Source organism: Amblyraja radiata, chromosome 2 (genome assembly GCF_010909765.2).
Source record: "Amblyraja radiata isolate CabotCenter1 chromosome 2, sAmbRad1.1.pri, whole genome shotgun sequence".
NCBI classification, from domain to species: domain Eukaryota; kingdom Metazoa; phylum Chordata; class Chondrichthyes; order Rajiformes; family Rajidae; genus Amblyraja; species Amblyraja radiata.
The window spans coordinates 78,433,174-78,457,242 of NC_045957.1; the positions used below are offsets into that span (position 1 = coordinate 78,433,174).

The 24,069-nt window shown below is 41.4% G+C and overlaps 1 protein-coding gene across 3 annotated transcripts in view; it reads left to right on the forward strand.

Annotated features, from left to right (window-relative positions):
- The window catches only part of LOC116990921 (cadherin-12-like), an 878,073-nt gene that overhangs the window by 522,039 nt on the left and 331,965 nt on the right, over positions 1-24,069 (forward strand). The window contains exons 1-2 of one of the 3 annotated variants that reach the window (XM_033049088.1): positions 15,637-16,249; positions 16,373-16,598. The exons of 1 other annotated variant lie outside the window; for it this stretch is intronic. The gene's annotated coding sequence lies outside the window, so the exon portion shown is untranslated. Of the gene's footprint in view, positions 1-15,636; positions 16,250-16,372; positions 16,599-24,069 lie in introns of those variants that run through there. One more of the 3 variants, XM_033049079.1, reaches the window with a different exon arrangement.

Here is a 24,069-nt window from a genome sequence, read left to right on the forward strand (position 1 = left end):
TTAATATTGCGAGTAGCTCATTTTGGCCCCATTATATCCCGCAGTATTTTTCTGGGCATTTGAGGGCACAAATCTACCGCAATGTGAACGTTCTAAACCAGCGCGTTCACAGGATCCCACTAGAAAGCTGATTTAAAATGGACTTTAATTTACAGCAAATGAACACTAAATTCCTTTCATTTGGCCTATAAATTAATGTAAATGAGATTTAAAAATCATGTTTTATTGTGAATTATTTATGAATATTATTTGCACACTTAGGCTATTTAAAAATGTTAATCATTTATTAAGAAATGGATAGATGTTTAGATCTAGTAATTGAAGTTTGAAATTAGCTACACTTGGGTAACTAACTAATTATATGCTTTAATTTCAGGTCATCCAAGTAAGATTATTTTATATTTGTTTCAGAATGGTTCAATCTATGATAACTGAAAATTTCATTCAGTTCTCTTAATTTTTAAGAAAGTTATGGGCTTTTGACTGTCCACGATCACAACTTTTTTGTTACGTCCATAGAAAATCAATAGGGAACAAGATGCTAATTTCCGAGTATGAAAATTGCCATAACTTTTTAATACATGAGATATGAAAGTGAATTAGGTGTCAAATTAAACTTCTTTTTATGCTTTATCTGATGGGATAAATTACAGACTTGATTTTTTAAATCTCAAAATTTTGTAACATTGCTAGATACAAGATACATTTATTTGTCTCATATGCCAGTTGTCACAGTGAAATGTGATCACCATACAACAATACAATCAAATAAAAAACACAACACACGATAGAGTTCAACATAAAACATCCCCAGAGGGAGGGAGAGAGAGAGAGAGGCACACACAAGGTGGATGTGAAATCTCACCTGCCTGTTTCAGTGACAGACACCCGCCGTCAGTAATTGAAGACACCCCCATCTGTCTCCCCCTCCTCTCCCTCGACTCCCCCACCTTTCTCTCCCAACTCCAGTCCCGTCCCGACCCCCTGGGAAACTGAATAGAGCAACAGTCAACTGCTGCCTGTGCGCTGATATGACAATAAAGGCTACTTTACTTTACTGAGTTAAAGAGTTCCCACGGTAGACTGTAAAACTGGGACCCTGGTTCTGGACTCCCCCAACACCGGAACCCTTCTTCAGACAGCCTAATCGGAATTGAGTCTGAAGATGTGTCTCGTCCCGAAACATCAGCTTTTTTCTCCAGAGATGCTGCTTGACTCGCTGAGTTACTCCAGCTTTTTGTGTCTGTCTTCGGTTTAAACCAGCATGTACAGTTCACTCCTTACACGGGTCTCTGTACAACATTGATTGGTAGCGTTCCGGACCCCTGGACCCGAGGACTCCGACCTGTATCTCTCAAAGAAGTACATGTGAAAAAATTCTCACGGACCATAAAAATGCGTAAAGTCCCTTCTAAAGTCCCTTTTAAAGATTATAGTTATTTTCTTGAATCTCATTAACATAACTCATGAATAAGTTGATGTCCATATGCGGATGCAAATCTTTATTTTTATTTATTTTTTAAATTCAATCCTACATAAGATAATTTTTACTCACGTTCTGTTCCCTCTGTCCAGCTTCCGGGTTCACCGTTCGCAGGAGTTCCCACGGTACCCGCAAGAGTTATTACGGATATCGCACTGGCCACTACGTTCATATAATGTTGCAATACTCAACCACAAGTGTACAAGTCAATCTTGGAGAAATTCAAACTTTCTTGAATTTTCTCCCGAGTGACCAAGTTACAAGATGACCTGCCGTTAGCGCTACGGTGGTCCACGGTGGTCCACAAATGCCGCACTGTTATCGCACGAGGTTCCCACGATGTTAAACTCCGGTTAACTCTTGCGTCAAGTCGCCCCGTGAAAAGGTCGCTTAAAGATACCCTAGCAGCGATGAGAGTGGAACAATGGCAGGTATTTCTGGGAATAATACAGATGGTGCAGGATTGGTACATTCCAAAGAGGAAGAAAGATTCCAAGGAGAGTAGGGGGTGACCGTGGCTGACAAAGGAAGTCAAGGACAGTATAAAAATAAAAGAGAACAAGTATAACATGCAAAGATGAGCAGGAAGCAAGAGGACTGGGTAACTTTTAAAGAGCAACAGAAGATAACTAAAAAGGCAATACGAGGAGAAAAGATGAGGTACGAAGGTAAGCTAGCCAAGAATATAAAGGAGAATAGTAAAAAGCTTCTTTAGGTATGTTAAGAGGAAAAAATGAGTTAAGACCAAAGTTGGACCCTTGAAGACTAAAACAGGTGAATTTATTATGGGGAGCAAGATAATGGCGGATGAGATGAACAGGGACTTTGGATTCGTCTTCACTAAGGAAGACACAAACAATTTCCCAGATGTACTTCTGGCCAGAGGATCTAGGCTGATGGAGGAACTGAAGTAAATTCACATTAGGCAAGAAATGGTGTTGGGTAGACTGATGGGACAGAAGGCTGATCAATCCCCATGGCCTGATGGACTGCATCCCAGGGTAAATGAGAAAGTGGCTCTGGAAATCGTGGACGCATTGGTGATCATTTTCCAATGTTCTATAGATTCAGGATCAGTTCCTGTGGATTGGAGGGTAGCTAATGTTATCCCACATTTTTAGAAATGCGGGAGGGCGAAAACAGGGAATTATAGACCAGTTAGCCTGACATCAGTGGTGGGGAAGATGCTGGTCAATTATAAAATATGAAGTAGCGGCACATTTGGAAATCAGTAACAGGATCGGTCCGAGTCTGCATGGATTTACAATGGGAAAATCATGATTGACTAATTTTCTGGAATTTTTTGAGGATGTAACCAAGAAAATGGACAAGGGATGTAATGTACCTGGACTTTCAGAAAGCATTTGATAAGGTCCCACATAGGAGATTATTTATCAAATTTAGAGCACATGTTATTGGGAGTAGGGTGCTGACATGGATAGAAAATTGGTTGGCAGACAGGAAACAAAGAGTAGGGATTAACAGGTCCCTTTCAGAATGGCAGGCAGTGACTAGTGGGGTACTGCAAGGCTTGGTGCTGGGACCGCAGCTATTTACAATATACATCAACGATTTAGATGAAGGGATGCAAAGTAACAACAGCAAATTTGCAGATGACACAAAGCTGGGTAGCAGTGTGAACTGTGAGGAGGATGCTATGAGGATGCAGGGTGACTTGGACAGTTTGGGTGAGTGGACGGATGCATGGCATATGCACTTTATTGTGGATAAATGTGAGTTATCCACATTGATGGCAAGAACAGGAAGGCAGCTTATTATCTGAATGGTGGATGTTGGGAAAAGGGGAAGTATAAAGAGATCTGGAGGTCCTTGGTTATCACTCACTGAAAGTAAGTATGCAGGTACAGCAGGCAGTGAAGAAAGTTAATGGCATGTTGGCCTTCATAACAAGAGGAGTTGAGTATAGGAGGTCCTTCTGCATTGTACAGGGCCCTAGTGAGCCCACACCTGGAGTATTGTGTGCAGTTTTGGTCTCCAAATTTGAGGGAAGACATTCTTGCTATTGAGGGAGTGCAGCGTAGTTTCATGAGGTTAAAATCCCGGGATGGCTTTATATACAAATGAAGCTGTCTGTATACCTAATTAAAGGGAAGGGGTCTAGTGAACATAAAGTTATTACGGCGATTGTACCAGGCGAAACATTTCCATGTGGGAGGTCCACTCAGGACCAGTGAAGCTAAGGGGATTGGATAGAAACATTTTTACCGCAAAATTGTGATCTGGGAATTCTCTCTGACAGCGCATCTATGCTTTCGTTATAAGCTCTGAAGAAGAGCAGATATAGGTAAGGCAGAAGGGGTAGAATGTATGATCACCTTGGCCAGGGCTGAGCGGAGACCGTCGGCGTGAGTTCAAACACCACGCGGGCTTTGTTGTCCAGAGCCGGAAGTTGAGCCCCACGCTGCACGTTCTCACCTTCAAAGGAAGTGGCTGGAGTAGCGTGATTGGGGAAAGTGACTAGAGAAGTGAGCACCCCAGTTTGGCTTTCTGTTAAGGTCAGTGATTAGGCTGTGTTTTAGTAGGTCAGTTTAGGCTTAGTTTTTAGTGCGGAGTTATTTATTTGGGGTACTTCATTGAGATCGCCCATGATTGCTCACCTGCACATGGGGTCATATGTCGTAATAGAGCCGAGGGCAGTGGAGTCAGGATATGGGGAAGGCACCACGTTTTGATGGGGTAATCAGCCATGACACATGATGGTGGTGCGCTTGCCGAAGGCCTCCTCCTCACTTTTCTATGTTTTATATTCCCTGGTGATACAGTGCAGAAGTGTGCAGCTGCGCTCCTGCAGACCGCATGACGATTGACTCGTGGATAATGGCTCACGATTCAGTGAGCACTGGTTGCCAACGCGTAAATTAGCAGACAGAAAGGGAACGGTGGCCATGCCGCGTAGGGGCGCGTCAGGAGTCCCCTGCATCTCTCCCCTAACAATTACCATTTGGAGTTGGGATGCTTTAGGGAAACAGCGCCAGTTGACACCGTGGTGCTCTACGCCTAGATGGAGAAAAAAGTGGAGGTATAAATAGGATGCATTAAGGGGAATAGATAGGCGTTTCTGAGCCTGCAAACGAGACTCCAGGATGGTATGTTACCTCCCTGGTGCAAAGGTCAGGGATGTCACTGAGCGGCTGCAGAACATTCTGGAGGGGGAGGGTGAACAGCCAGTTGTCGTGGTGCACATTGGCACCAACGATATAGGTAATTAAACGGGATGAGGTCCTACAAGGTGAATTTAGGGAGCTAGGAGATAAACTTAAAAGTAGGACCTCAAAGGTAATAATCTCTGGATTACTACCAGTGCCATGTGTTAGTCAGAGTAGAAATAGGAGGATATTGCAAATGAATACGTGGCTTGAAAATGGTGCAAGGGGGAGGGATTCAAATTTCTAGGGCATTGGAACCAGTTCTGGAGGGGTGGGACCAATACAAACAGGACGGTCTGCACCTGGGCTGGATTGGAACCAATGTCCTTGGGGGAGTGTTAGCTAGTGCTGCAGGGAGGATTTATACGAATGTGGCAGGGGGTGAGAGCATGAGCAGAGAGACAGAGGGGTGTAAAATGAGGGTAGAAGCAATATGTAGCAAGGTGAAAAGTAAAATTGGCAGGCAGACAAATCCAAGGCAAAAATCAAAAAGGGCCACTTTTCAACCTAATTGTATAAGGGGTAAGAGTGTTGTACAAACAAGCCTGAAGGCTTTATGTCTCAATGCAAGGAGCATTCGTAATAAGGTGGATGAGTTGAATGTGCAGATAGTTATTATGAATATGATATAGTTGGGATCACGGAGACATGGCTCCAGGGTGACCAAGGCTGGGAGCTGAACATCCAGGGATATTCAATATTCAGGAGGGATAGACAGATAGGACAAGTAGGTGAGGTAGCGTTGCTGGTTAGAGAGGAGGTTAACGCAATAGAAAGGAAGGACATTAACTTGGAGGATGTGGAATAAATATGGGTCGAGTTGCGAAACACTAAGGGGCAGAAAACGCTGGTGGGAGTTGTGTACAGGCCACCTAACAGTAGTAGTGGAGTTGGGGATGGCATCAAACAGGAAATTAGAAATGCGTGCAACAAAGGTAAAACAGTTATAATGGGTGACTTCAATCTTCATATAGATTGGGTGAATAGTGGAGAGAGAAAACGGGGAATTACAGACCAGTTAGTCTAACATCGGTAGTGGGGAAACTGCTAGAGTCAGTTAATAAAGATGGGATAGCAGCACATTTGGAAAGTGGTGAAATCATTGGACAAAGTCAGCATTGATTTATGAAAGGTAAATCATGTCTGACGAATCTTATATAATTTTTCGAGGACGTAACTAGTAGAGTGGATAAGGGAGAACCAGTGGATGTGTTATATCTGGACTTTCAGAAGGCTTTCGACAAGGTCCCACATAAGAGATTAGTATACAAACTTAAAGCACATGGTATTGGGGGTTCAGTATTGAGGTGGATAGAGAACTGGCTGGCAGACAGGAAGCAAAGAGTAGGAGTAAACGGGTCCTTTTCACAATGGCAGGCAGTGACTAGTGGGGTACCGCAAGGTTCAGTGCTGGGACCCCAGCTATTTACAATATATATTAATGATTTGGATGAGGGAATTGAATGCAACATCTCCATGTTTGCAGATGACAGGAAGCTGGGGGGCAGTGTTAGCTGTGAGGAAGATGCTAGGAGGCTGCAAGGTGACTTGGATAGGTTGGGTGAGTGGGCAATGCATGGCAGATGCAGTATAATGTGGATAAATGTGAGGTTATCCACATTGGTGGCAAGAACAGGAAAGTAGACTATTATCTGAATGGTGGCCAATTAGGAAAAGGGAAGACCTGGGTGTCATGGTACATTGAAGGTAGGCATGCAGGTGCAGCAGGTAGTGAAGAAAGTGAATGGTTTGTTAGCATTCATAGCAAAAGGATTTGAGTTTAGGAGCACGGAGGTTCTACTGCAGATGTACAGTGCCTTGGTGAGACCACACCTGGAGTATTGTGTACAGTTTGGTCTACTAATCTGAGGAAAGACATTCTTGCCATAGAGGGAGTACAGAGAAGGTTCATCAGACTGATTACTGGGATGGCAGGACTTTCATATGAAGAAAGACTGGACGGACTTGGCTTGTACTTGCTGGAATTTGGAAGATTGAGGGGGGATCTTATAGAAACTTACAAAATTCTTAAGGGGTTGGACAGGCTAGATGCAGGAAGTTGTTCCCAATGTTGGGGAAGTCCAGATCAAGGGGTCACAGTTTAAGTACAAGGGTGAAGTCTTTGAGGAGCGAGATGAAAAAAAACATTTTTCACACAGAGTGTGGTGAATCTGTGGAATTCTCTGCCACAGAAGGTAGTTAAGGCCAGTTCATTGGCTATATTTAAGACGGAGTTAGATGTGGCCCTTGTGGCTAAAGGGATCAGGGGGTATGGAGAGAATGCAAGTACAGGATACTGAGTTGGATGATCAGCCATGATCATATTGAATGGCGGTGCAGGCTCGAAGGGCCGAATGGCCTACTCCTGCACCTATTTTCTATGTTTCTATGTTTCTATCACAGTGAATGATGGTGCTGGCTCAAAAGGCCGAATTGCCTACTCCTGCACCTATTGTATATTGTCTCTCACTCATTTCCAGAACGCAACCCTTTCCCCCAATGCAATATTCCACCACTCACCCATAGCCCCCAACTGTGCAGTGGCTGCTCATTTTGCCTTATTCACCCTCCCTCATGTTAAACTTTTAAGAAATGCAATTGCACTTGCTAGCTAGCAGAGTGTACTGGGATAACAACATTGTTGCGAGCAGGGCTACAATTCCGTTGTGACATCATTTTTCTCCAATTGTGGTTTTGTAAATTTAAAAATGTCAATAACTTGTATAATATAACATCAATCTGAATGAAACTTGATAAAAAAGCACACCACAAGAGAATTGTGAGTAAGGTGGTGCACAAATGTTAGCGCTATCGTGTATTGTTTTGGCGTAATTTCATGATCACACACACGTCCGCACCTAGAAACAATGAATGCACATGTTTTTAGTTTTCTGCATTCACTAAGGCCACTGTAACCATGCCTCCAGTGATCAAATTGATAATTATCTTAATTTTGGCCGGCAGCTACAAGTCAGTGTATTAATTTATGATTAAAATATGGAATGAGGATCAATCAGGAATAAGCAATCATGATGTTAAAAAATAAGATGCCCACAGGTTGAAAAAGCTGCGAATTACTTTCACCAGGTTGCTTTATTTTCAGTGCTTGCAGCTAATTATTTTTTTCTGATCCAGGAACATAGTATTCAAAGTAAATTTAATTTCAATGTACAGTGGCAATCAGTTGCTTCAGTGACTCAATATATAAATGCACAGAACAGTTTGATGCTGAATTACAAAGATGAGGAGGGCCACTTGTTTAATTTCTGCTCGAAAATTAAGTTGACTGCAGTTGGGTTTAATATACCCCTGCTCCAAGCCAGGAGGAGATACATGGCTGCCATTCTTATGCATGGTTATTATTCAGTGACCTGAAACTGGTTAAGATTCAGCTCTGCTTTAATGGCTATCTTCTCCCAACTTTGAATTATTCACTTCTAAACTCACACACAAGTATTGACCATTGGTGACATGCAAAATTCAGAACAGTTAATACCCACAGGTCTGTGCCCCTCTAGAACAATAGGCACCTATTGAACTGCTGGTGTACAGAGTAGTGACACATTAGATAGAGCCTTCAACATTAGACGCGCTTACAGGACAATAATGGAATAATTACAATGACAAGCAAGGGTGGCCAGTTAACAGGTATCCACATTGGTTGCAGCTTGTAAAGTAGATTTCTGGAAAGTTTAAAAAAAGCTGGCACATACCGAATGCTTGATGTGTATAGATTGTGCCAAACTATACACTCAAACTCACAGAATGTCTGGTGCCAATACAACTTCCATTGCTTATAGAACTGTTGGAGATTGAATTTGCCAGTGCAATAAAACTAATACTGCCTATAAAGATGTTAATGCCTATTTAATTGTGGTCGCTATATACTAGTCGGCACCTCCACAAGTGTCCGTGTCTACAGAAATCTATAGTTTCATGAGATGGGGTCTTGACAAAAGTTCCTATCTGAGTAATAAAACAATAATGTCACAATGAAGTTCCACAATAAAAATATTGGTAAAACATCTGCAAAATAAGAGGGGCACAAGGAACTGCAGATACCAGTTTACAAAATAAAACATATAAATACTGGAGTAACTCAACAGGTCAGGCAGCACCTCTGTTGTCTGACCCACTGAGTAACTTGCATTTTGTGTCTTTTAACTGTTCAAAAAAGCATATATTGATCTGCAGTTTAAAACCAATCTAATGATTTAATTGTTCAGTTTATCAATTCAGATTTTAAAATGTATGCTCATAGCCTGTTCATGAGTGATTGGGCCATTTTTCAAATAAAGGTCCTTCGTGTCAGTGGTGGAGAAGCAGGCAACAGCTGTCATGATGTTGTGGAAGCATCGCTGGTTTGGCATTATCAATCTGTGACTGTAACTAAAGAAGTGGATATGCTACAGTGACAAGCAGGAGCTTCCCGTTGTCCTATTGTTCCATACAGAGGATAGCTTTCAAGCAAATATTTGGACACATTGACAGCCATATTGAGAAGCACAGCTGTGCCATTAGTAATTTAGACATATTGACTAACCCTCAGGGACTGGCGGGAGTCGAGGGAATGAGCCCGCAGAGGAAAATCGGGAAAACACAAGCTGCTTCATGGGTCGCCTGCATGTCTCCCAACGCCACAAGGTTGAATATATTCCTTAATAGCGCTCATCTCAAGTGACTAAATCTTCTATTTTATTTATGGAATGGATTTCTCTGCTTCGTTTACATGGAAAGAAATTGCTCTGGTCAGAGATAGCTGCTTGGTACAAATTACATAAATCATTTTAAACTACTGGCATTGTCAACTGCATCTGCTTCCCATAGCTTGTGTATCATAATCCATGCTAGTTTGAAGTGATAAATGCATTGAGCCTCGAAACACCACAGTGCAGAAATGATTTAAAGTTCTTGGACACGAGCACTAATAATGTAATAATCAATTGACAGACCGCAATGTAGATTGGCTTTACTTGTTATCGATAAATATCACTGTGGATGTCACTGTCAGCATCAGTTGTGCAGCATTTTTTAATGGATCTTCCTTATATTATGGGTAACAGTCATGACATGGATAGGAAAGGTTTAGAGGGATATGGACCAAAGGTGGGCAGGTGGGACCAGCATAAATGAGTCATCTTAGTTGGCATTGACAAGTTTAGCCAAAGGGACTGTTTCCATGTTGTATGACTCTATGATTCTAAGTGCTCACCACATCTAACTAAAGAATACCTCCGGTATTGTTTCTTTGTAATCTAATTGCTCCTATGGCATTGAACAAAAGCTCCAGAGTTTCCTCCAGCAGCATATTGTAACACCAGAGCCGTCCTGTTGAATTATTAGTCTGATTCTCTTAAATTGCGTCATTCCTTTATCTAAATGCTTCTGCATTTAAAACTCAATGGTGTATAACATTAGTGTATGAAATTATGTCCAATTAGACCCAAAACTCACATCCTCCCAATAAGTAAGAATATGATAATTACCTCTGATATTTTGTTTATTTCCTGCATTCATAACTTGGTCTGATCACTCCGGAAATCCTTTACCTTGAATCATAATATGCCTAACATTGCTCATTGATTGCCTGAAATACAACATAAGCACATAACACAAATTTCTCCTTATCACCCATATCTTTTCTTATAAACGCATCCACTTCTCTGCAATGAGCTGTAATTTATCACATTGCTGAAAATAATGTAAAACTCTGGAATGGAAGCACTAATAATGCAATAATCAGATGACAGTCCACCATGTATATTGTTTTTTTCTTGTTCCCCGCTACAAGCATGTCAATGGAGGTATTTAATCGGATTTTACTGGGTAATATTTACGAGACTCAATGTCTTCTGTCACAAATATTGTAGTAAGCTTACAATGTTTTGCCGTGGAAAAGAGGTAACATTTCTTGAATTGCGACACAGTACTACAGCTGGCAGAGCTGCTTCTTAACAGTGCTACAGACTCGGGTTTGATTCTGACCTCGGATACTGTTAGTATGGAGTTTGCACTAATGGGTTTCTTCCGGATGCTCTGGTTTTCACTCACATCCCGAAGACATGTGGCTTTGTAGGTTAATTGGCCTCTGTTAATTGCCCCTAGTTTGTAGAGAATGGATGCGAACATGGGATCAGAGAGAATTTGTGTGAATAGGTAATTTATGGTTGGCATTGGCTCAGTGGGCCAAAGGGCAGGTTTCCATGCTATATCTTTCAACCAATCAGTAAATGAAAACAAATTTAAAACACATTTAAAAATATATATAAATAGATGGATAGATAGATAAATAAATAAATAGATATATAACTGAATAAATGGATTAAAACACAAACAGATTGAATGCAAGGTCAGGCAAATATGAAAATCCCCAATACCTCTGCCTCTTCTGATCTCAAATTGGTTTGCCTTCTATTCCACTTATTTTAAAGTCTATCTCCTCCAGTCCAACATTAGGGCTATGTACTGTGGGAGTAACTTTAGGAAGACAATGCCAATGTCTCAATAAGATGAAGATATTCCCACAATATCATAGGGTGGGAAGTTAAAGAATTGTACATTCAATAGCTGATATCTGGAATGCACTGTCAGATGAGGTGGTGGAAATTGATACAAACACTGTGTTTAAGCGGCATTTAGAGAGGCACTTAAATAAGCAAAGCATAGAGACCTAATGCTGGCAAATGGATTTGGTGTAGGTGGGCAAAACGGCAATCATGGATATAGTGGGCCAAAGGGTCAATTTCTGTGCTGTACAACTTCATGATTTATACCCTAAAAATGTTGCGACATTGGAAGTTTAACCAGGGCAAGACATACACAGTGAATAGCAGGAATGGCAGTGCGTGCTTTGGAGTGTGTTAAGAGTCAAGAGTCAAGAGTGTTTTATTGTCATATGTCCCGGATGGGACAATTAAATTCTTACTTGCTGCAGCACAACAGAATACGTAAATATGTCAACATAGTACATAATGGGGGAAGAAAAAATAAAAGGTAATGGTCCAATAATATAGTGCAATAATTGTCTTTTGCAGTTCAAAGCTCAGAGCTTATTCATTGTTGTGTTTAATAGCCTGATGGCTGCAGGGAAGAAGCTGTACCTGAACCTGGACGCTATAGTTTTCAGGCTACTGTACCTTCTTCCTGATGGCAATGGGGTGTGTTGTAGAGCAGTGGGATCTAGGAGCGCAGGTACATACTGTATTCCTTGAAAATGGTGTTACTGGTAGATAGGGTGCTCAAGGAGTCTTTTGGCACATTGGCCTTCATCAGTTAGAGTAAGGAGTAAAGAAGTTGGGATGTTATGTTATAGTTGTACAAGATGTTGGTGAGGCCACATTTAGAGTATTGTGTTCAGTATTATTTAGTTTTTAGTTTTAGACATACAGCGCGGAAACAGGCCCTTCAGCCACTGAGTCCGCCCGACCAACAATCTCCACAAATTAATAATAATAATAATGTTTTGTTTATAGGGACAGTGCATATTAATGAACATGTGCTTGTAAATATGCGAGATTGTAGCCAATCAGTAGCTAATGTTTCTCTAGTCTCTAGTCCCGGGCAAAGGTAGGTGAAGTGTCTTGCCCAATGACAGTACGACAGTACACAAGCAGGATTCGAACCGGACACCTTCAGGTTGCCAGCCGAAAACTTAGCCCACTGCGCCATCTGTCATTCACAGATTAACACTAACCTACACATGCTAGGGACAATTTTACATTTCTACGAAGCCAATTAACTTACAAACCTAAGGTACACAAAATTGCTGGAGAAACTCAGCGGGTGCAGCAGCATCTATGGAGCGAAGGAAATAGGCGACGTTTCGGCCCGAAATGTCGCCTATTTCCTTCGCTCCATAGATGCTGCTGCACCCACTGAGTTTCTCCAGCAATTTTGTGTACCTTCGATCTTCCAGCATCTGCAGTTCCTTTTTGAACAACTTACAAACCTATATGTCTTTGGAGTGTGGGAGGAAACTGAAGATCTTGGGGAAAACCCATGCAGGTTACAGGGAGAACCTACAATCTCCACACAGACAAGCATCAAGTCAGGATCGAATCTGGGTCTCTGGCACGGTAAGGCAGCAACTCTACTGCTATGCCACCATGCCACCCTGTTAAATATTCCTCTTATAGCAAAAATATTGTGAAGCTGGAAAGGGTGCAGTGAAGATTTACGAGGATATGCCAGGTCCTGAGGGCTTGAGGTATAGGGAGTGGTTGAACAGGCTAGGACTTTATTCCTTGGAGCGCAGGAGGATGAGGGGGTGTTTGTATGGAAGTGTACAAGATCATAAGAGGAATAGGTGTATAATGCACAGTCTATTACCCAGAGTAGGGGAATCAAAAACCAGAGGATATCTGTCTAATGTGAGGGGGGAAAGATTTAGCAGCAACATGACAGGCCACTTTTTTACACAAAGGGTGGTAGGTATATGAAATAAGGTGCGAGTGGAGGTAGTTGAGGCAGGTACTATCACAACATTTCAAACACATTTGAACAGGGGCGGGGATAGAATAGACTTAGAGGGATATGAGCCAAATGCATGCAGGTGGGACTAGTTTAATTGGGGCATGTTGGTCAACATGGGCAAGTTGGGGCGAAGGGTCTGTTTTCACACTGTATGACCATGGCTCTGTAAAAAGATGTTGCTGTCCCATGTATCCTGTCCTCCTTGTTAATAGAGTTTTTGAGAGTTTGCCATGTTCTGCAGGATTAGTCTAGTAGAGAAAATGTGGTCCATATTTAGGCTGTACACACTGCAGTCATTGTGTACCAATGGTGAAGGGCATGAATGTTTCAGGTGAAGGATGGGGTATCGATCAAGCAAGATGTTTTTTTCCTGCATAGCTTTGACTTTTCTGAATATTGAACTGGTGCTCATCAGAGCAACTGGGCAGTTTACCATCACTCAACCAACTCATGTGCCTTGGAGATGGTAGAAAAGCTTTGGGGGTTAGGACATTAATTTTACACTGCAGGATACCGAGCATCTGGGACTTGCAGTGTTTTCCAAATCATTTTTTTAATCTTTACTTTTCACTTTGTTGTTGCTCTGGACTGATACATTGACATTATTTTTGAGATTCAAACAAGATTAAAACAGTTGGAAGATATGAGAATAGGATGGATAAATGTGATTCAAACCATTTGTATCACCATTTGTATACTGATTTGTAATTACCAATAGACTATTTAGGCTGAATGGCCTGTTTGAATTAGTATCTTCAATCAAAACCAAATGTTGCAATTCTCCCTGCTGCTGATTAAAATTAAACTCTTGATTATGAATCTTGATAAAATAAAATTATAATGACTAACTGAGATTTTACCTTCAAAATGATGTCAAACAAAATAATTCAATATATTATTGAATTGAATACTTTATTGTCACATGTGACAAGTCACAGTGAGATTATTTGCTTGCATACTCAAGGTATGCAAATAGTCGCCACATAAAGGGCACTGACAAAGTTACAAAGTGTCGCATGCCAGGCTCGAAGGGCCGAATGGCCTACTCCTGCACCTAATTTCTATGTTTCTATGTTTCTATGTCCACCCTTGTTCTCCCCCCCCGTTACGTTGTCCCCCACAATGGGTCATCCTTTATGTCCCGTAACCCCCCCCCCCTCTTCCCCACTCCGGGTCCTCCATTGTTCTCCCCCCTCCCCATGCCGGGTCCTCCTTTATTCTCCCCCCTTCACAACGGTCCCCTCACATGTGATCCTCCTTTGTTATATAACCTGAAATATAACCCACATTTTATTGAAATACTTACATTAATATAATTTTTCTGAAACATACTGATGTCAATGTAAGCAGTTGCAGCATTCATGTATCATTCCTCTTCCTCTATTTTAGTGGAGACACTAACTGATTTAAAACAAACAGATTAATGTCTGAGTTGAAATCTTGAACTAAAGAATGTCACACAAACACATTAATCTCTCATCTTTCAATATTATCAACATCATTGGTGAGCTTTAGAGTCCTCTCCAGTGGAAATATAACAATGTCACCATAGAGGCTGTAAGTCTTCATTGCAACATAAACATAATGTGAAACATTGCTTCATCTTCCTGCAGACTTCCTAATATTATTTTATTCCAGTTTTAAATTAAATTATATGACATTTTTAAACAATATAAGGACGTCAATATATTATATAAATGTCGAAAGCATACTGCAATAAATCAGTGTATGAAATATAAAAATTCTACATTTCCCTATTTCCCTTAGGTAAATAACAAGCATAAGATTTAAGGTAATAGATAGTGTGGCTCCAAGGGTTTATTCAATCCCCGAGTTACTCCAGCTTGTTGTATCTATCTTCGGTTTAAACCAACATCTGCAGTTCCTTCTTACACAATACTAATAACATACCTAGATTCTAATGTGGTAGGAAGTTGTGGGCAATTTTCCTGCTGCCAGTCACATCACTCAGCACATTAAAGCCAAAAGTAGCTCTTCCCAAACTACTGTTGATAGAATGAAAAATGACAGCCCACAGAGGTTTTTTTTAAATATATATTTGTTATATATGTTTAACCTGGCGTGGGGTCTTTGATGAACAGTCGGCTGATGTCGGCGAGTTGCAATGTTAACAAGAGGGTGTGAGAGTTCCATGTGATGTCATTCCAACATGTTATCTAAATTGACTCCTGGACAACTGTGTGACCAGAATGCGATAAAGCAAAATTGGTGGCTAGCGCAGGTAGATGTAGATGTGTTGACGGCATATTTTGATGAATAAATTTAACTCAACATCTTTTAAATGTCTTAATTGAACAACTGTGTGTGCTATGACATTCCAAGCCTGTAGGTATGTGTACTGTACTTGCTATCCGTGCGGTTATTACACTGCTGCAAGGCAGCGGTAGCATTTAAATTTCTCCTTTGTTCCTGCTTTATTTTCCATTTTACCAAATTCCAATAAATGTTTAAGAGCGGCAACTGCGTGCCTTAAGTCTGTTTCCAGCTGCATTGACGGCTTTATTAATACATAAATTCGCCTGTGTATCTTTGAACCGGGAGGGAGGCAGGTTATTACCCGAACACAGCAATGATCACAGCCAATGGCTCCAAAAATCGCTCTGTTTGTATCACAGTGCATCAACGGTGCGCGCTGTTTTAATACAAATCTTTTATGATTAGCGCTCACTTTAACTAAACGTCTTCACCGCACCCCCCCCACCCTCGACGTTTCCAAAGTCATCAGCCTGGAACAGACAGGATTCTCAAGTGACACAGCCTTTCCTCGGACACATCCACAATGACCAAAAAGCTCTCAGCACGGGGGATATGCTTTTGATTTATTAATCAGGTCAGTGAACATCCCACAGCTCAGGGGAACAGGCAGGAGCGCGTCGGAAGAGTCATGGGTTTCTGAGTGCTAAATGTACATGCAAACATCTGAATGAAACATGGTGCACGCAATCTGCCCGGAGATCGCGAAGGGATTTGCTTCTGTTTTTCCTTCTACTCCGAGCACGGTGAAGTTTCTATGAAGACCAGACCTGGTATTGAAGGATTCGACTGGTATAACCACTGCTGACCGCATTCGAGTGTGCAGCTCCATCAACAGAGAGTTTCAATTAAGGTAAGTGCCTCTCATCTAGTATGTCTGTGTTTTAGTGCAGAAGTGCCATTAGGCACTAATAAAGCGTGAGTTGACAGTTTGTTCTGTTGTATTTCACCCCGTGATTTTGCATTTGTTCTGCAGAGAGTCACCATTATGTTGCCCTTCTGAATCTTACACTACATAGAAGTAAAGGGGAGGTGATCATTTTCTGGCTGGTATGGTATTCGATTTCTGAAGAAGAAAAACAACAGCATTTTTCTCTCGCGGACCAGTCGAACAATTTGTTTGTTTTTTCTCTGTGGAGCAGCTTTATTTCTGAGTACTCCTTGAGCGCTGCAGTTCATCTTTTGTCTCTTGTGGAATCATGGTTAGTGATAAGAAAACTATAAAATAAATATTTGCTCATGGTCATGTTCGTCAATATAGTAATTAAGATTAGCCTGTCAACGTACTTACGACTGGTCTGCAAAGATTCTTTACTGCAATACTGGTGCAAATCTCTGTGAGCGAACCCAGGCAGAGCATGGTATTCCGTCAGGGCAAATACGCATGGCTCACAACTTGCTCGTGTGCTTGCCGTTCGTAAATCGAAAGTCTAGGGGGGAGGAGGACCTCAGCTCTTATTAACTGTGTAGGAAGGAACTGCAGATGCTGGTTTACACCGAAGATAGACACAAAATGCTGGAGTAACTCAATGGGACAGGCAGCGTCTCTGGAAAGATAGAACGTGTGACTGAGGAAGTCTGACGAAAGGTCTCGACCCGAAACGTCACGCACTCCTTCTCTGCAGAAATGCTGCCTGTCCCGCTGAGTTACTCCAGCATTTTGTGTCTAGTACTTATTAAACTTTACGAACAGAAACATAGTACTGCCTTACTAATCTTTGGTTGGGAGTCCATTCAACCTGCCTCGGTTCAGATGTGTGAACTCTGAGGCTTTCATTTCACTATAGGGGAATTAGGGAAAGCAGACTATTATCTAAATGGTGGCCGACTAGGAAAAGGGGAGATGCAGCGAGACCTGGGTGTCATGGTACACCAGTCATTGAAAGTAGGCATGCAGGTGCAGCAGGCAGTGAAGAAAGCGAATGGTATGTTAGCTTTCATAGCAAAAGGATTTAAGTATAGGAGCAGGGAGGTTCTACTGCAGTTGTACAGGGTCTTGGTGAGACCACACCTGGAGTATTGCGTACAGTTTTGGTCTCCAAATCTGAGGAAGGACATTATTGCCATAGAGGGAGTGCAGAGAAGGTTCACCAGACTGATTCCTGGGATGTCAGGACTGTCTTATGAAGAAAGACTGGATAGACTTGGTTTATACTCTCTAGAATTTAGGAGATTGAGAGGGGATCTTATAGAAACTTATAAAATTCTTAAGGGGTTGGACAGGCTAGATGCAGGAAGATTGCTCCCGATGTTGGGGAAGTCCAGGACAAGGGGTCACAGCTTAAGGATAAGGGGGAAATCCTTTAAAACCGAGATGAGAAGAACTTTTTTCACACAGAGAGTGGTGCATCTCTGGAACTCTCTGCCACAGAGGGTAGTCGAGGCCAGTTCATTGGCTATATTTAAGAGGGAGTTAGATGTGGCCCTTGTGGCTAAGGGGATCAGAGGGTATGGAGAGAAGGCAGGTACGGGATACTGAGTTGGATGATCAGCCATGATCATATTGAATGGCGGTGCAGGCTCGAAGGGCCGAATGGCCTACTCCTGCACCTAATTTCTATGTTTCTATGTTTCTATTCATTGACCAAATGACCACATTTATTTGCCTTGATCATTTTTTTTCCAGATTCCTGAACTCAATCTATCGTTTGCTGTATCACCAATGATATCCTGCTATCGATTGATGTGTATTAAAGTAAACAGGATGGAGTGCGGAATTCACTGAATATGATGACTAATTTCAGTTGATACCGTTTCATCATAATTTTGACGAAAGGCTATTGACTCTCTGCAGATACTGCCTGACTAGCTGAACATTCTGATGCACTTTGTGCTTTTGTTTCAGATTTCCAGCTGCTGCAGTATTCTGGTTTTGCATTTTTAATGTGGAGACTTTATAATAATGTGAAAATAGTTAGTTGTGGTGCGTGAAGGTGGCTTGCAAAGAGTTAATCAATAATTAATAATAATCACGTCAATCAGTCTTTTGCTGAAATTCAGAAATTGATCCCTTCTATGTGTTTTTCTGGTTGATGGTATCACTGCCTAAAAAAAGCAGTTGTTAAAGTAGGTATGCACCTTTGAAGTGATGTATGTGGTGCCACTGGCCTCTGTGGTCGCTGTGGGCCGCCGCAGGTTTAATTTAGTTCAGAGATACAGTGTGCTACCTTTGGGCCCACTAGGTCTACGCCAAACAACAATCACCTGTACACGAGTTCAATGTTATCCCTGTTTCACATAAAAGTGTTTCACATCCTTCACACTAGAGAAAATTTACTGAATCCAGTCAGTATACAAACCTCCACGCCTTGGGAATGCAGGAGGAAACCGGAGCACCTGGAGAAAATCCACACGGCCACAGGGAGAATGTACAAACTCCATACAGACTGCACCTGTCGTTCGGATCGAACCAAGGTCTCTGGCGCATCACTACCTCTGTGCCATCGAGCCACCCAGGAACTTCCTGGATCTGTTCCACATGTGCTGGACGAATTGGAAAATGCTATGAAGAAAGATAAAATAGTTGGAGTACATCCCAGATGATGCCATTGGAATAGAATAAGGAGTATATTGCTTTTTGATGATTTTCTTTTATAAGGTGAATTTACATTATCAAATATTTAAGAAACAATCTTAACAGATGAATTACTAATATGGAAATCCTGCTGCTAACAGCTCAATCTTGACAGGGCAGTTCCTTTCACTTTCCGTCTTTACCAAGCATCTTTTATTATTTATGTAGTAAACTCACTCTAACAATGTTTGGGAGGCTGCCAAATACAGAACTACAATAAAAGAGGCTTTGTGGGTGATTTATGATGAAATTCCCTCCTTTTACAGTACAAATCCTGCCATCTAGGCCAAAGCAAAGATGTATCTGTATTGTCAAAGGTATTCTACCCAATCAAAGCAGAGAAGTTGACAGAAATACATGCTACTTTTCCCCAATAACTTTTTCCCCATTTATTCATGAGAGAAAGAGATGGCCCTTAGCTGTTCCCATCTTTATGATCCTGCAGCTCAAATGTATTCAAATATAACCAAAAATATAATCCAAGCACGACACTCATTTTCGTATTAGTTTGCCTACCTGGCCATAACCTATTGACATCAGAAAGACAAAAAATCAAAACAGATCCCCATAGGTCTGGCAATGCTTTGGTGTAAGTTGATAAGGATGGGGGGAAAAAATCTATAGGACTAATAATAATAATAATAATACATTTTATTTATGGGCGCCTTTCAAGAGTCTCAAGGACACCTTACACAAATTTAGCAGGTAGAGGAAAAACATGTAAGGGGAATGAAATAAATAGTAGAGACATGACTAGTACACAAAGTAAAGACAGAATTTAATTCAAACACAATACGAGGCAATTAATGCACAGATGAAAAGGGAGGGGGACGTGGGGCTAAGGATAGGCAGAGGTGAAGAGATAGGTCTTGAGGCGGGACTGGAAGATGGTTAGAGACACGGAATTGCGGATCAGTTGGGGGAGGGAGTTCCAGAGCCTGGGAGCTGCCCTGGAGAAGGCTCTGTCCCCAAAACTGCGGCGGTTAGACTTGTGGATGGAGAGGAGACCAGCTGATGTGGATCTGAGGGACCGTGAGGGTTGGTAGGGGGAGAGGAGGTCAGTGAGATATGGAGGGGCCAGATGGTGGAGGGCTTTGTAGGTGAGGATCAGGATTTTGTAGGTGATCCGGTGGGAGATGGGAAGCCAGTGAAGTTGTTTGAGGACTGGAGTGATGTGATGCCAGGATTTGGTGTGGGTGATGAGTCGGGCGGCTGCGTTCTGGACCAGTTGGAGTCGGTTGATGTAGGTGGAGCTGATGCCAAGGAGAAATGAGTTGCAATAGTCCAGTCGGGAGGAGATGAAGGCATGGATGAGTCTTTCAGCAGCGGGAGGTGTGAGAGAGGGTCTGAGTTTGGCGATGTTGCGGAGATGAAAGAAGGAGGTTTTAATGACATGGCGGATGTGAGGCTCAAGGGAGAGGGTGGAATCAAAGATCACGCCAAGGTTGCGGGCCTGGGGAGATGGGGAGACAGTGGTGCCGTCGATGGTGAGAGTGGGGTTATTGTGGGGTTATTGTGGGGTTATTGACTACAACTGTTGTAGATGATTATCCCAGTACAATCAATGACTGTCCAAAGAGCTCAAGAACCAGCAAACAACAACCCTCCAGGAGTAAACTAGAAGGAACAAATTAAACTCTGCATTTCATCTTAGTAAATTTCCCCCCCTGTACATAATTGACATGGTAATGTTTGTATGTTGATCTTGCTGTTTCTAAAATCCACCTCCACGGAGGTCAGTGGTGTGAATTTCAGAAGTGGAGTTCAAGAAACATAAAATACGTTAAGATGATCTGAGTCCATAAACTGTAGGGTGAATTTCTACTCCACATGTGAATTCTGAAAATCAGAAAGGAGCACATACAATATTGAGGCTATATTGCAAGTCAATCTTGATCTATTTAGGGAAAAGTCAATATCAGGTGTTATAACTAATGTTAATGTGTTCTAGCAGCAACAGATAATACCTCAGTAAGTGGTTGCTTTACCAACAGTAAACTAGATTAGTGGATTGAGAAGCTAGATTGAATTTCCAAAAGGCATTTGATAATGTTTCTCTACCAAGGTTTCTAAGGAGGTCTCAATCTGCCAGAAATTAAGATCGATTCGTCTGATGAATTGAAGATTCCTTTTAAGAACCAAAACCTAATGATCAATACTGATTATTTAGTTTAATGTTGGGTACAAACTGAGACATATCAGAGTCTATCTAGGAAAGCTGGTGTTTATCTTTTTTGGGGAATATTTAGATGCAATCATTTCCTTTCATGCAGAATTTAGTTATAAGGGAATGTTATGTGAATAGATAAAGACTAATGCCATTACAGGATTATGAATTGGTACACATTGGCTAAGAGATAACAGATGCATTTTTAATGCCTTTAATGTAATATGATGCATACTGGTACAGAATCATGACATTATAGGAATGTTTCCATTAGCAAAGGTGTAGAATTAAAGATAATGGGGGGATTGGGTGGAATTGTCATAAATAAGTAAAACAGTATTGTGATATACTATATTGTAGTATTGTAACAGTAGTATTATAAAACAGGATTGTCATATATTGTAATGTACTTCAGGCATCTAGTTCCACTGAAATCAATGAGACCATGAGTTCATGTAAGTATATTGTAATCAGCTGCTGATTCCTTAACACTTGTTTAGTGCTCGCAACCAAACCAAACCTTCTCCCTCAATTGATGGAACTATGAATTCTGATCCACCATTGCAAACATCTGTAGGTTACTAACTAGGCTATTCAGGTACTGAAGTAGATTGCAAGGCTATTTAATTGTAAATGAAAACATGTTATTCGAACTTACAGAAGACTTTTAGGGTAATTACTTTTGGAATGTTGTGTGCAGTTTCAGGAAGTTTAATATGTAAAGAATATTGACGTATGGGAAGACATTCATTGCTAAATAAACTGAGTGAATCTTGGGTTCCTCATGGAAGGTTGGTTAAGAAGGTTCAATGGTTGGGTATTAATGGTGGAGTAGCAAGATGGATTCAACAGTGGCTGAATGGGAGATGCCAGAGAGTAATGGTGGATGGTTGTTTGTCAGGTTGGAGGCCAGTGACGAGTGGGGTGCCACAGGGATCTGTGTTGGGTCCACTGTTGTTTGTCATGTACATCAATGATCTGGACGATGGTGTGGTAAATTGGATTAGTAAGTATGCAGATGATACTAAGATAGGTGGGGTTGCGGGTAATGAAGTAGAGTTTCAAAGTCTACAGAGAGATCTATGCCAGTTGGAAGAGTGGGCTGAAAGATGGCAGATGGAGTTTAATGCTGATAAGTGTGAGGTGCTACATCTTGGCAGGACAAATCAAAATAGGACGTACATGGTAAATGGTAGGGAATTGAAGAATGTAGGTGAACAGAGGGATCTGGGAATAACTGTGCACAGTTCCATGAAAGTGGAATCTCATGTAGATAGGGTGGTAAAGAAAGCTTTTGGTGTGCTGGCCTTTATAAATCAGAGCATTGAGTATAGAAGTTGGGATGTAATGTTAAAATTGTACAAGGCATTGGTGAGGCCAATTCTGGAGTATGGTGTACAATTTTGGTCGCCTAATTATAGGAAGGATGTCAACAAAATAGAGAGAGTACAGAGGAGATTTACTAGAATGTTGCCTGGGTTTCAGCAACTAAGTTACAGAGAAAGGTTGAACAAGTTAGGGCTTTATTCTTTGGAGCGCAGAAGGTTAAGGGGGGACTTGATAGAGGTTTTTAAAATGATGAGAGGGATCGACAGAGTTGACGTGGAAAAGCTTTTCCCACTGAGAGTAGGGAAGATTCAAACAAGGGGACATGACTTGAGAATTAAGGGACTGAAGTTTAGGGGTAACATGAGGGGGAACCTCTTTACTCAGAGAGTGGTAGCTGTGTGGAATGAGCTTCCAGTGAAGGTGGTGGAGGCAGGTTCGTTTTTATCATTTAAAAATAAATTGGATAGTTATATGGATGGGAAAGGAATGGAGGGTTATGGTCTGAGCGCAGGTATATGGGACTAGGGGAGATTATGTGTTCGGCACGGACTAGAGGGGTCGAGATGGCCTGTTTCCGTGCTGTAATTGTTATATGGTTATATGGTTATATGGTTTAGTGTTTGAAGTTATGCAAATAAATCCACATAACTACAGTTATTTGTCTGGATGAAAGCAATCAAACAGTTCATCATTAAGATCTTGAATGTTTAAAGAGCCACTGAAAATGTAGCTGTAACACGGTTACTTCATAATGAGAGCAGTCCAGAATATTCTATTCTGACATTTTGTGGATTTTATCATGAACAATGTCCACCATTTTTCGAGCAGACATCTCACTCATGCAGACATGGGTGAGTATTCTTAGACACATGCAAAACATCTTTGGTAGAATCACGGGTCTTTTCCACAAACCCTACAATATATTAACTTTGTAATTTTCTTTTGATAGTTTGTACTTTCAATAACTCATTGAACTTGTTTATTTTGCTTGCATATGATACAGCTTATTTTTAAATAAACTTATAGAATCACACTGTTAATGCTGCTGTCTCACAGTTCCAAGGACCCATGATAAATCCTCACCTCTGTTGCTATCTGTGTGCAACTTGCACATTTTCATTGTGTCTGCCTGGGATTTCCCCCAATCACTCCAATTGCATCCCCACAAGCCAAACATGTATGAGTCAGTAGGTTAACTGACAATTGAAATCAGGAACAATTTGATGATAGCATGGAGGAAATAACTTACAGGGGAAATTAATGGGGAATGGAATTGCTCAGTTCAGTTTAGTTTATTGTCATGTGTACCGAGGTACAGTGGAAAACCTTTGTTGCCTGCCCACCAGCTAGCAAAAAGACAATATACGATTACAATCGAGCAATTACAGTGCAAAGGTACTGCTCTGTGAGCTGATATAGACTCAATGGGCCAAAATTGATGCTTCATAAATCCACGCAAAATCTCGGTAAACCTCTTTTGCTCTCTCTCCAAAACTCTACATCCTAACCAAAGTTTTCAGGGAACTATGGACTTGGACCCCAACACCTTTCTGAACATCAATGGTTATAAGGGCCCTGCCATTAACTGCAGCCTTTCTCCTTG